The following is a 6,581-nucleotide window of genomic DNA, read 5'->3' as shown; positions in this document are numbered from 1 at the left end:
ATATGAAACAACTGTTGTAACACGATGAGCTAATATGTTGTAACACAATGTCGTGGAACTCCTTAGATGAAATTGAGATTCAAGGAGCCGAACGACTTTAGTTACCTTAGTTTAGACCAACCATGTACGTGACCTCGTGACCTTACTGTTGGATTTGTTGGATGAATTGATGGTTGTATGAACAATGTCATGTGGCTTTGCACATGTCATATTTTATGATTGTATGTCATGCTATGATATGAGTCATGTTATCATTGATACATGATGCATAACCCTTGAAGCCCGGTATGTTAATTATGGAAAATGTGATAACAATAATGTATGCATAATTCATAGGCATGTTATGTCATGAATGAAAGGAGGTACGTATGCCATAATTTTAAGCTATGAGGATATCATGCATTTATGCATGTCATGTGCATTGGGATACTTCCCCGTTATGATTAGTACGGACGCATACCTTATAATATTTATGTTCGCCATGATATTATGCAGACTCATTCTCTCCATATTGTTCGACAACACAGAGCGCGCTAACCCAACGAGCCAGATCCAAGGGGTATGTATACGAGCCCACCTAGTGGGTCCATGTGCGCATGTGTGGGTTATGTGTTAAAATACCACGCATCCAACCCTCCTCCAACGAGAAAGCAGAACCCAAAGCCATATTATGATATTTTATAAAAAGATAAGTCCCACCATGATTACTTGTGTATGCATTTTTCGACTACAATAGTGAGATTACTTACTAAATATTTCTTAAAATACTCGAGTCACATGCTACTCTTATTTTTAAGGTAAAGGTAAGATATCCATGTACGAATCACAATGCTACACGGGAGGCCGTGAGATCAAAACTAGGGTAAACACAAACACAATTTAAATGATTGTTTAAAAAATAAGCTCTAAAGTATGAATTTTTGAAATAAGAGGAAAGCCCAAACATTGGCAAAATAGAAAGTAAGATGGGCCTGTAGCCCAAAACAGAACGACAAATTAAATTAAAAAATAAAAAGAGGAAAAATAGATATTATTATTTGATAAAAATTATTCTTATTATTTTAAATTTATTAGGCAGATTTCAATTTTTTTTTAATAAAAAAATACATTTAAATTTAAACTAATACTAAGCTCTAAATTATTAATTTTTAAAATGATATCGCGAGAAAATCAGAGGAAAGCCCAATGGCAAAAAAACATGCTATATATATATATATATATATATAGCGGCATGTGTAATACGGGAATGAAACAATAGATTCAAAGTAATGAAAACGATATGATCTAACATAAGGTCTACAACTTTTAAAGAATACAACTTCACTTTTTGAGTATTTTAAGAGTAGGACACGACTTGAATACTCTGTAAGTAACTTCACTCTTTTAGTCAAAAAATGCATACATAAGTAATCATGACTATCATTTCATAAAAGTATCAAGGCATGGTCTTGAGCTTAGCTTTCTCGTTTGGGCAAGGTTAGATGTATAGCACTTCTTCACACATAGCCCAGAGGAACTTACCAGGCAGGCTTGTATGTACCTCCTAGGTCTGGCTCATTGGCTACTGCACGCTCAGAGAGTACCATCAAAAGTTTGCTAGGGCAAAGGAAGACTACAAATTCATAAAATTCGAGAGTAAAAACTCAACAAGTAAATAGACCAAAGTTAAATGACATCGACAAAATAGACCAAAAAAATAGGTCCAAAGTAAATGAGTCCATCAAATTTATAGGAAAAAAATTCGTGGAAAACGTAAACCCTAGCTAATTTTTATTATAAATATATTATTATAACTCTATTGGAAATAACTTTAATTTTCACGTGAACTTCAATCTCTTCAACTTCTCTGAATTATCTAACCTTAATCATCGATGTTGGTATGACAAAGATCTCATCGGTATGCAGTTTCTCTTTGTTTTATCTGTTTTGCAAGCCACTTCTTTACTAAATTACAAATTTACTGAGACCGTGAGTGTTAGGTAAAAATTTTCTCGACCCAATTTTAGCATTAACTATAATATTCTACTCTACACTTTGGAAGATATAATTTTAATTCATAGAGTTTAGATTATAAAATAATTTTAATCTTTATTATTACATATCAAATAGAAAACCTAATATAAATGTATACTTTATTCATTCATTTGATCAATAAATCTTTATGTGGACAAAGTCTTCATTATTATTAAAGTCACACCTGATAAGCTAAAAATAAAAAATAAATAATGAAAATAAGTAAAATAAAACACATGGGAAAGTTTAAAATTAAAATTAAAATAAATACAAGTTATTAAATTTTTATAAAAGTAGATGACAAAATAAAGAAACTCGAGTCGAAAACAAAACTTACCTCTAGATTCTACCGACCACGCTTCTCTATCTACCATGATGTCTGTTAACACTCATTTCTCCGCCGTACCTCCAGCCAAGACAACCATTTAGAACGCCGTTGGTGAGTCGGGGCGGGGACGGTGATGGTGACCGTGTTGAGTTTATGAGTGAAAAGAGGCGTAGAAGAAAGGGGAGATTATGGGGTTTCCAAGATGGCATTCAGCTGCAAATGCACCAGCACCTTACACCTTCTCTTATTCTTCTTCTTCTTAAAAAGAGGTTTAACAAAGAGAGAGAGAGGTTAAGGTGCAGGTGCAAATGCAGATGAAGGCACCAAACTTGAGCTATGGAAACAATAGCTTGTGGATGGAAAGCCTATCTGATTAACCTTATTTATACACAGATACAAGCTTGCGTGCCAACTTGGTGGAGCTCATTCTCTTCCACTCAAATCAATCTTTTATGTCTCCGTCTCCGTTTTGTGACATTTCATATCGGTTGAGGATAACAAAAAACTTTACATACACGTTTTAAAAACCTTGAAAGTTAGTCTAAAGAGGATAATGTCAGCGAGCGGTGGGGTTAGACTGTTACAAATGGTATTAGAGCCTGACGCGAGGTGATGTGCTAGCGAGTAGGCTGAGCCCTAAAGAGGGTGGACACCGTACGCCCTGAAAAGGGGTGGATTGGGGGGTCCCACATCAATTGGAGAAGGGAACGGGCCTTGAAGGAGGTGGATTATGAGATCTCATATTGGTTGGGGAGAAGAACGAGACACTTATAAGAGCGTGGAAATCTCTCTTTCGCAAACGCTTTTGAAAAACCTTGAGGGAAAGCTCAAAGAAGACAATATCGGCTAGCGGTGGGCTTGAGTTGTTTTTAACCCTTGTGTCTATATGTTCGTGCGATTGGGTTGAATTAGAACATTTTTTAGACTTTTATTAATTGCTCGAGTTGTGAATTTTTTCAACTAAAACGTTTCTCATTAAATAACGAGCACAACCATAACTAATTGTGAAATCACGATTAAAATGGGAATGCAAGTAAAAGAGTTTGGAATGAGAATGCACCATAGACAATATATTCTTCACACATATGACTGATATTTAACAACCTATTGTACGAGTTGTTTATCGTTATATTATTATTATTATTATTTGGTGGAAATTTTGTACTTTATATTTAAAAAAAAAAGTTTAAATAAATCCAAAATACTTGAGATTTTAATTATTAAAGAGCGAATAAAATATAACAAAAAAAAAAGGAAAATTGGATAAAGTTAGATTTTAGATAGATTTGGTGACTTTATATCTGGAATATTTGGATATGAAATACTTGAAATAATTGAAATAATTGAAATACTTTATGAAAATAAATAAAATACCCTAAGCCCTTTTAAGTATCTTTCCAAATAAATATATTTGGAAATAAATGTTGTTACAAAAAATACTTTGACTTATAAACCATACGATTAAAAAAAATGATGTTTGGTTGTAACTGAATTGTTTGGTTGTCAATTGAGACAATCTTTATTAAATAATGAACTCAATTCAACTCAACTATAAATTTTTTGGTTTGGGTTGATTCGAGTTGTTCCGATTATTTGTTCAAAATTTTATTTTTTTAAAGATATTTAGTACTAAATTATAGTTTACCATATATATTATATTTGATATTTTATTACAAGGCAAATATCTAGAAATTTGCCTTTTTTTTTATTTTTTTTATTTTTTATTTTTTAATATAGGCATCTTTTCAATATTCTTGTAATTTGTTTGATTATAAATAGATAACTTTCACACCATTTAAATAGGGTGGATTAAACAAACATTCGTATGTAAAACATCTATTCATTTATTTTAAAACATTCGATTAAGATAAACAACTCAATTTCAATATATATTTTTAAATATTACTACCAATAAATGTCAATTCATTCAGTTTAACCTAATTTAATCGTAGAAAAACTCATGATCCAACTCAATTCATAAAATTTTGATTTATTTAACGTACCACGTCACTTTTTTACCTATTTTATTTAAAAACTTTAGAAATTCATTTGTTTACGTACTAAAACGTTCAAAAAATTTAAAAATAATGTTCACCCATTTTAAAATATAGTACAAATTATTTGATGAAACTGAAACTAGTGAACGTTTAAAAACTTAAGAATAGATTTTGAATGTGTCATGTGCTCCTAATCTCATGATCGAAAGTATATACATCGAGTAATTATTTAAGTACGGTCAAATCGAGTGAGAGTGTAGCGGTATTTAAATAACTTATGTTGTATGTATAAGGCCATAAGAGGAATTATGGGAAGGCGAGAGATAAGGATTTGAAGGTCCCATCGCATCAGAGACAGAGGAAGACATTGAGGAGGCTGGGCTGTCCCTGTAGTGTGTGTGTGTAGTTGTGTTTTGGAGGTTGGAGTTTGGTTTGAGCTAAAAGCCACGTGATGGGAAGCTGCTTAGCCACGTGGGATTTGATTGCTCAACTAATCATATCCTGCCACGTATGCTCCTTCATCTGCTAAATTTGAAATGCTTAACCCTATGTGTGCTCTTTGGGAGACATCCATCCCGTGGCCCTCCATATCCTAATTCTTGACTTTAGATGCTTATTTGCTTACTTTGAAATCTATGGAGTGAGAGAGAGAGAGAGAGAGAGGGAGAATTATTGTAACTATTCAAAATAATTCTTTTAAATTTAAATTAGGGGTGTACATTCAACCCGAGAACCTAAGAATCCAACTCGAACTAACTTGAACGATAAGAGTTCGGTTGGGTTGTGTTCTTTTTGGACTCGATCCGATTCGGGTTCCGTACAAGTTGAGAATATTAGCTAATGTTGTCATACGTGAATGATGGTGAAAGTTCTCTATTTATAATCATTTACATAATTAAATAGATTATAAATGAAATGGAAATAGTAATAAATGGATAGACGATGTTAGTCTATGATCAAGCGCAATAAATGGATACACGATATTAGTGTATGATCAAGGGTCAAATATGATACTTATGTTAAACTATAATGGAAGACTAATTATCCTCAATAATACTAGATATTAACCTATTGTCAAGGGTCAAATATGATGCATATGGTAAATCGGGATGGAAAACTAATTATCCTCAATAATACAAGATATTAGCCTATAATCAATTCAGAAAGCTAAGCATCAGATTTGAACGAATGTGAAGCTTGGAGTTGACAAATTAAAAAAGAAATCGAGGAACACTTTTAGTGAAGATGTCAGCAACCTGTAGATGGTAAGATACATACTGTCTGCGAAGTTCGCCAGCAACAGAAAGTTTCCAAAGGAGATGATAATATAATTAAACATGTTTGGCTCGCTTGTGAGAGATGAGATTGAGCTAAAAAAAATAGCAAGGGTTGTTGTGTAATAGGGATCTTGAGGTCATGCAAAAGATGTGTAAGCCAAAAAAGTTCACCAGTAGTCTTAAAAATATAATCTTTGGCTCGTGTGATCATAAGATCAGAACCCAAAGAAGAGGAGGAACCAGCAACATGTTCAATAGAGGGCGGATCAGAAGCTGAAGGTGGCAAAGAGGAACCTACAACAGAAATATCAATATGCACATACTCATCCACAAGATCAGAATAAATATCACACAAGGAGGAGTTGGATCGAGGAATGTGCGGTGAAGAAGGGGTAGGGGGATGAATCAATATGGTAAAGACGCAGTTCCAAGAAATTTGAAACGGGAAGAGAGAAAAAATGTTGGGCCTGGGAGCTAGTGACAACATGAAAGTGAGTTTCATCAAATTAAGCGTGACGGGTAATGTATAACCTAGTGGTGGTGGGATCAAGACAACGAAACTCTTTGTGAGAGGGACTTTAACCCAAAAAAGAGTTTCAAAAGGTTGTTTGACATATAATCACGCAAGCAAGGATAAACACGACAACCCAAAACCCAAGGGATGAAAATTGTTATAATGTAGCCATAGAGAATTTCAAAAGGTGACTTACCACTCAGAAGTGGAGTGGGCAACCAGTTGATGATATAAGTTGCAGTGCTGAAATCATCAACTTAGAAACGAGAAGAAAGATGGGAATGGAAGAGAATGACCAAGTCAGTCTCAGTCACATGACGTTGTTTTCTCTCAACACGACCATTTTAAGCAGGTGTATATGCGCAACCAAGTTGATGATGAATGCTAGAAGTACGTAAGCAAATCACCCAAGTTGCAGGTCGATGACCAAACCAACTAGAATCGAGAGCCCA

At 33.8% G+C, this 6,581-nt stretch overlaps 1 long non-coding RNA gene across 1 annotated transcript; it reads right to left on the bottom strand.

The window, feature by feature from the left end:
- Positions 1–1,353: 1,353 nt before the first annotated feature.
- LOC111783716 (uncharacterized) lies at positions 1,354–2,693 on the bottom strand. Its single transcript, XR_002813403.2, has 2 exons — positions 2,351–2,693; positions 1,354–1,612 (listed from the first exon to the last, which is right to left on the bottom strand). It is a non-coding gene; the product is annotated as an uncharacterized LOC111783716 (long non-coding RNA).
- Positions 2,694–6,581: the final 3,888 nt, after the last annotated feature.

Source organism: Cucurbita pepo, chromosome 20 (genome assembly GCF_057944985.1).
Source record: "Cucurbita pepo subsp. pepo isolate OVF chromosome 20, ASM5794498v1, whole genome shotgun sequence".
NCBI classification, from domain to species: domain Eukaryota; kingdom Viridiplantae; phylum Streptophyta; class Magnoliopsida; order Cucurbitales; family Cucurbitaceae; genus Cucurbita; species Cucurbita pepo.
Note: the sequence above shows the minus strand (reverse complement) of the source record. Positions and strands in the feature narration are given on the sequence as shown.